General features: G+C 41.7%; 1 pseudogene; it reads left to right on the top strand.

Annotated features, from left to right (window-relative positions):
• The first annotated feature begins 5,205 nt into the window (after positions 1–5,205).
• On the top strand, positions 5,206–7,304 carry LOC109394732 (serine/threonine-protein kinase ULK2 pseudogene; annotated as a pseudogene).
• Positions 7,305–7,647: the final 343 nt, after the last annotated feature.

Genomic DNA, 7,647 nt, shown 5'->3' with positions numbered 1-7,647 from the left:
GTGGGTGTGTGTGTGTGGGTGTGTGTGGGTGTGTGTATATTTCTTATATAAAATATGGAATAACATGTCCATACTGGATTCATAATGTTTTCATGACAGAATTTATAAGCCTTTAAATTAAAAATGTAAAGTACTATGGTTATTATATGAGTTACAATATACTGAAAAAGATGAATTAATACCTGTTTCAAAAAGTGGCAAGGCTAATCTGCATATTCCTCATCAACCATTAAAATGAACAGGAATTTTCTAGTTCTAATAGTGTTCTATTGGGTTGATGCAAATAAAATCTGCACCAGTAAACCATCCTTTAACACAATATACATAGAAAGAGAGTTTATTACATTTCTCATAGCAATAATAAAATTGTAGATCATTCATCCTCCTTTTTAAAAATTCTTTCTGATAACCTTTTTCCCTCATTTGTGTCCTTCACTTCTTTTGTAGTTCGATGGCAAGCCAGAATATTTAATGTCTTCTCTATTCAGCAAGAAATGGTGGAAATGAGAACTGACTCAAGCCTCTGACACCTATTGCCATGTTCTCTCTAGCCTTTCTAACTCCCAAGACACTTGCTCTATAAGTTTAGCAGGATGTGACAGAAAGACAGAGTTCTACATAACATGTTCATTAAAACAAGTATTTATATACTCACTATGTAAACATAATATATAGTTCCCCAGCTCTGAGGCAACTAAGTGATATATACGTATATACACCTACAGCCTCAGCTTTATGAACTATATTCCTTGGAGATAACAGCAGCTCCAATACCTAGGTACACAGTCAATAATTACTTTCATCTTTCTTCTTTTATTTACTCTTTAAGAGATTCATTAAAATGAAGAATGACAGCATTGCTTTGCTAAGCCATTTTGATTACTTTCCTAATTCATTTATCATGACCTTTAGAGCTATTAGTTTGGTTTTTGCCTTCCAGTCATCCAGAATCGTGTTTTATTAAAACTAGGTTCTGCATCCTCAGTGGCTCTTTTCAGATGGGCCTTTTGGTCTATATGCTTTTTAATAGAAGAGACATATGGTAGAATTTTTCTTTTGTAAAGACACACAACTATGTGATATACATGGTCACTGAGAGTCAGTATATACGTTTAAAATTGGTATTGATCAAGCCTCTACCCCATCTATGATATAAAAATAAATAAATAAATGTAAAAGCCAGAAAAGAATTGGTATTGGATCACTCATAAACTTTTTAAATAGCTGTTCATTTTGTAGCCTTGAATCCCTCCACAAAAGGGAGTGCTAAAAGAAGAAAATAAAGCAGTGGATAATGTGGGCACACATATCACAAACTAGGCTCTGTACTAGGTACAACTACATGTGCTGTGGCATTTAATCCTCACAGCAATCCTGCAAAAATAGGTAATATTCCACCCATTTTAGAGATAAAGAAGTTGTTTCTCAAAAAGAATAAGTAACTTGTTCATGGTCATTCAGTAAGGTCACACAATAATACTGAGTTTGAGCTAACTACAAAAGGCTGGTGCCTTGTTCTGTTGACCTTCTCCCTTCTCAAAACTAAGTACTTAAAGTTCTGCTATATGTATATGCTAGATATATAAGTCACTTGCATGAAATAAAGGTAAAAGTCCACCTCACTTATTTCTCTTCCTTTATCTTATCCTTGGAGGAGACCTGTGAGGCATCTCTTATTCCTTTACACAGAATACCAATCTAAGGGAGGCTAGTGTGCAAAAAACTTACTCTATTTTGTGGCTTTCTTAAAGTAGGACTCCAACTGTCAAAATTTAGGCTGTTCATGCTCTGCAAAAGACACTATAAAGAGAATGGGAAGACAAGCCAAAGACAGAGAGAAAGCACTTGCAAAAGACATATTCGATAGAGGATCATTATCCAAACTATACAAACAACTCTTAAAACTCGATAATAAGGGCTGGCCAAGTGGTGCGTTGGTTAAGAGTTGGCTTTGGATGCCAGCTCTGAGCAGCAGGGCCCCAGTTTGGATCCCACATAGGGGCAGTGATGCTGCGCCTTCTACAGCTAAGATGGTGAACAACAGCTCGACCTGGAGCTGAGCTGCAGTGAGTTGCCTGTGATGGGGTAGGCTGCAGTGGGGCTGCAGTGGGCTGCCACAAGCTACTATGAGTGGCTGGCAGCCAGCGTGAGCTGCCAAGAGCCGCCCTGAGCAGCTGTCCAGTGGCCAGTGATCAATCTGCCTCACCTGGGAAGAGCGCAATGATAATACCAACATGGGCCAGTGAAGCGACGTCCTCCACGACTAGACTGAAGAACCAAAGGACAGCAACTTTTCTGTTCCCCTTCCCCGATTTCCCAATGTTGTTCCTCTCCCCCAATTCCCCAGTAAAATCTTAAAAAAAAAAACACAACAAACTCAGTTTGAAAATAAACAAAAAATCTGGATACCTTTCCAAAGAAGATATATTTATACATGGATGGTCCCTGGCTTATGACGGTTCGACTTACAATTTTTCAACTTTACAATAGTGTGAAAGCAATACGCATTTAGTAGAAACTGACTAGGATAAGCTATGATGTTCAGGAGCATAGTGTATTAAATGCATTTTTAACTTACAATATTTTCAATTTACAATGGATTTATCAAAACATTACCCAATCATACATTGAGGAGCTTCTATATATGGCAAATAAGCAAGAGAAAAGATGTTCTACATCATATGTCATTATGAAATTGCAAATTAAAACAACAATGAAATACTACTACACACCTATTTGAATAGCCACAAAACACTGACAATACCAAATGCTGATTAGGATGTGGAGCAACAAGAACCCTCATTCATTGCTAGTGAAATTGGAAATTGATACAGCCATTTTGAAACACATTTTGGTGGTTTCTTACAAAACTAAACATATTCTTATCACATGGTTCAGCAATTTTGCTCCTTAGTATTTACCTGTAGGAGTTGAAATCTTAAGTCTACTTAAAAACCTGAACAGAGATGTGTATAGCTGCTTTATTCATAAATACCAAAGCTTGGAACCAACCTTCAGTAGGTAAATGGATAAACTGTGGTACATCCAGGCAATAGAATATTATTAAGTGCTAAAAAGTAATTAGATGTCAAGCCATGGTAAGAAACAGAGAAACCTAAAATGCATATTATTAAGTGAAAGAAGCCAATTTGTAAAGGCTATATACTGTATGATTCCAGCTATATGACATTCTTGAAAAAGCAGAACTGTGAAGATAGGATAAAGATCAGTGGTTGTTGAAAGTGATGTCAGCAAAATGGCAGACTAGGAGGTTGCAACACTCATCACCCCCACAAAAACAACAAAAACAATAAACAACTTCAAGCTCATGAAAATAGCTCTGGGAAAGCATCAGAAACTCTGTGGAGCTCAAAAACTGAGGATGGCCATCCAGTAAAACACAGGAAGCGTTTTACCTGCATCACCCCATACCCCAGTCCAGAGCAGCTCAGCACCAAGAGGGATCCCCTCAGAGATTTTACCCCACAAGGAAAGGAGAGCAGGAGAAATCCAGAAAAATCTCACTGCCACGGATGTTTTCAGCTTTTGTTACTGAGGACCACCACAGTCTCCATCAAAACTGAACCCAGCTAACAAAGCTACACAGAGTCTCCCCTACTGCATCTCCTCCTCAAGGATGGAGCTGTCACTGAAGTGATACCTGCTTCCAGATGCCCTAGTCATTACTGTGTCAGACTCTGTAAGTCAAGATGCCATAGAGCCTGGAGATCTATGGGATTGCAGGTGCCACTGCTCTGACCCTCACCTGGGGTCTTGAGTCAAAGCCCACCATAACCAGGGCCACACAGCTGCTTCTCTGTGCACTGCTCCTGGATCCCAAGTCATGCTTTGACCCACCATTACTGGTGCTGAGCTGCTACTTTTCTGCATCACACCATCTGGATCCCATTTTGGAGCTTTGGCCCTTCATCACAGAGGCCATATTGCTGCTGTTGCTGCTCCTCTGTGCCCAACCCCCTGAGGTTCTGAGTCAGGGATTCAGCCCAATATAACCAGGGCCTAGATGTGGGTGCTCTTCACCTTGCCTTCCTGGGGACAAAGCAAAACTTTGACCCACCATCCACAGGACATGCTGCTACTGCATCTTACTCACTATATCCTATCACCCCAGGGCCAATGCTGCAAATGAATGTCTCCCCCTGGGCCCAAGTCACTGCAGAGAGCCCCAGAGCTCAAGACCCTGGTTCCACAATAAATGCAATCACACCTCAGACACTGGCAGCATGCCATTCAAGTACACCTGTGCCCCAGAATCCAGGCATTGTGATAGTTTCACACTGTACAGCTCCCAGAACTCCAGCTCTGCTGACACTGTGAGTGCCAACACACCAAACCTGGTGCCAAAAGGGATCCCTCAAACAAAAACTGCCTCCTGCAGGTAAAAAGGGAGAACAGGAGGACCCTAGCAGCCTTTGTCTGAGGATCTCAATAGACCAAACTGCCACAGCAACCCACAGAAACTCTGCAGGCTTGACCACAGAAGACCTCCCTTAGTCTTTTTCAACATTCATCTCAACCAATGGAACTGCACAAAGACCATGCCTCGGTGCCCTCCCAGAAACCAGAGACACTGCACCCCACCCAGGGGGCACCCTCCCAGCCAACTTCAGGTAAAAGTCTTTCCCCACTGAAACCAGTTCAAATATGCTGGAAAAGGTGACTGTTCCCTCAACTACATAGATATAGATACCAAGCCACTAGAAACAAAATAGCAAGGATTCATGACACCAGCAAAGGAATGTAATAATTTTCAAGTAACTGACTCCTAAGAAATGGAGATCTGCAAGTTACATGAAAAATAATTCAAAATAATTATTTTAAAGAAGCTCAGCAAAATTCAAGAAAGCACAGAGAGATAAGTCAATGAACTCAGGAAAACAATGCATGAACAAAATCAGAAGTTCAAGAAAGAGATAGAAGTCATAAAAAAACAACAGAAATTCTAGAGCTAAAAAATATGATAAATGGAAAGAAAAATGCAATACAAAGCTTCAACATCAGACTCAACCAAGCAGAAGAAAGATTCTGTAAACTTGAAGATGGACTCCTTGATATTATCCAGTCAATAGAGAAAGTAGAAATTAGAATAAAAAGAGTAAAGAAAGGCCATGTGAGAAGGGCTCAACACAAGGAAGATGGTGCCCACCTGGAGGCTGCATAGGAGGAGGGCTCAACACAGGGATAATGAAGGCTTTTCCTCTAGCCCTCGCTCTGATGCCACACAACTTAGTCTTTCTCTGTATGTCTCTGGCACCTCTCAAGTTGCTGCCTTTCCACTGGAACCCAAGGCAATTTCAGCTTACTGTGTCACCTCAAGTGAAACAGCACCAATTCCAGTTCCTACTCAGACAAGGAATTCTCAGCACATACAGCAAAATCTTACATCCATCAACTTCCAGCTCTGGCACAAGTCTACGTGGTTCTCCAAGATCTGCAGTGGTAGAAAAGGTCTAACACCAGCCTTATGGACTTCCTCCAGTTGGGATCCTAACCCCTGGCACCAACAGACACAGTACAGACAGTTAGATGAAGACTCTCTACTGGGTTTCCAGGCCTTATTCACCTTCCTTTTTGGTTAGTACCATTCCTGAGCAATTTAGTCAGTGCTGCTGAGGACATCATTAGGGTCATGATTCCAAGAGTAGAAACTCTTCAGGTTCTCCAGTGCCACAGGCTCAGTCACCACAGTTTTTCTCATTGGGTGCTAGACTGCAGAGCACCCCCCACCCTTACTGACATCTACCAGAACAAGCAGAAGCTCTGAAAGCAGCACTGACCACATGTGCTCATCCCACACAGACTAGGTATAGCCACTCTCCTCAGCCCAATCAGCCTGGCAGCCTAAGAGCCTCTCCCACCAAGCACATGGGGTCTTATCCACAAAGTTCTGACTGGTTCTTTAAAACCCTTGCATTGGCTCTCATACTAATACCACAGATTCTTTTGAAATCCCTGAAATACAAGTATCTTCCAACCTGCTAGCCTCGGTTACTCTTCATGGGCCTTCTGAAGGGCAGTCTAAAGATGGGAATGATCTACATGAATGCTCTTATTGTCTCCTAGTACAAGGAAGTGAGAGGCAGAAGTCAGTGCAGCAGAACAAGGCAGTGCTTGGCACATCTGTCAGTACCGGAAAATTATCAGATCAACAAGTAAAGACACCTGTAGGTGAACATCAGAGTAGCACAGACAGTTTAAATGCAGAACGACAAATGGATATGGCCTCTGCAGGAGCCGATGGTGTTCCCTCCTGTGGGAACAGCAGAAAGTTCCAGGGCTGTCCTATTTATTATAGGGTCTCCTCCACACAGTGCCATGCCACCCACTTGTACCATATGGTCCTTTGAACAAGAACATCTCAGTAGGAGTGGACATGGAAGCCTCTAACTCTGTGCACTTACTCTGGGTACGGTGCCACACATCCTGTTTCCTTGCAGTGGGCTCCAGCAGCTCTGAAGGCTCCCTGTGTTCCATGAGTGGCTGAGTGTGTATAGGCTCTCCATCTGCGTCATGCTGGGGTCTTCCCCTCCAGCGGTAGAGGCAGCTTCTAACCTCAGATACATGCCTCATGGTGCTTCACCCCCGAGCCTAGTGGGGCTTATCACCTCTGAAGCCCCTGAACTGCCAGAAAAGACACTGATGGAGTGAGAATACAGACACCATATGCTACCTGAATATGATGCTGATGTTCACTGAATGTGTGCTAGTCCTGACATCTGTGAGGAAGGAAAACCCATAGCTGTTCATATCTGCTGTCTCCCTGTACCAGATTCAGGAGAGTGTGGTTGTGGACCAGATCAGCCAACTGAGCAAATACGGGGCAGGTGGAGCAACTGGTGTTATACAAGAAATCAGCACAGCCACTAGCAGCATCTCTGCATCTTGACAAAGCCCAGATCAAGTCTGGGAAATGGAGTCTGTCCGTGGCAGTGAAACAAGTTATCAAAAATCTGAATGAATGATATAAATTTTGTTTCACTACATGCAAGAAATTTACAGAAAAGCTGAATAGATTTTGCTCTGACAAGAGGTTTATTGATGAAATCAACAGTGTAACTGCAGAGAAACTCATCTATAATTGTGCTGTAGAAATGGTTCAATCTGCAACCCTGGATGAAATGTTTCAGAAGATGAAGATATTATCACTATCATAGGCAGCTCTTCTTTTGGAAGGCATAACTAAGATTTTACATGACACTGAAGATGTTGAAAGTGTACATAAATATAAATACAGTATTGAAAGAAGATTGTCAGCACTCTGCTATAGTGCCTCAACCATGTGAGTAGCTGCAGGCTTGTCCCATGGACCAGTGGTGAGATGTGAAGTGATATGTTTGGGAGTACAGCTTGAGTTCTGTTGCCCCATCTCCAGGAAACCAGTTTCTGACCTAGTGACAACCAAAGAACAAGCAGTGATTTCAAAACAGTAAAACAATCCAGAAAACTACATATTTGCAAGAAATCTGCCTTATTGGAGAAGTCACCCCTTCTCTTTTTTTTTGTAGAAACAGAAGCAAGAGTATTCCACTTGGCACTCAGTTTGAACTTTGTAAATAAATGTACCTTAGAACTAGAATGTGATATTCTTAAGTATATTCTTAAGTTATTCTTAAAGATAATTAAAAA

Source organism: Hipposideros armiger, unplaced genomic scaffold (assembly GCF_001890085.2).
Source record: "Hipposideros armiger isolate ML-2016 unplaced genomic scaffold, ASM189008v1 scaffold_433, whole genome shotgun sequence".
NCBI classification, from domain to species: Eukaryota; Metazoa; Chordata; class Mammalia; order Chiroptera; family Hipposideridae; genus Hipposideros; species Hipposideros armiger.
The sequence above is the reverse complement of the archived record's forward strand: the minus strand, read 5'-3'. Positions and strand labels throughout refer to the sequence as shown.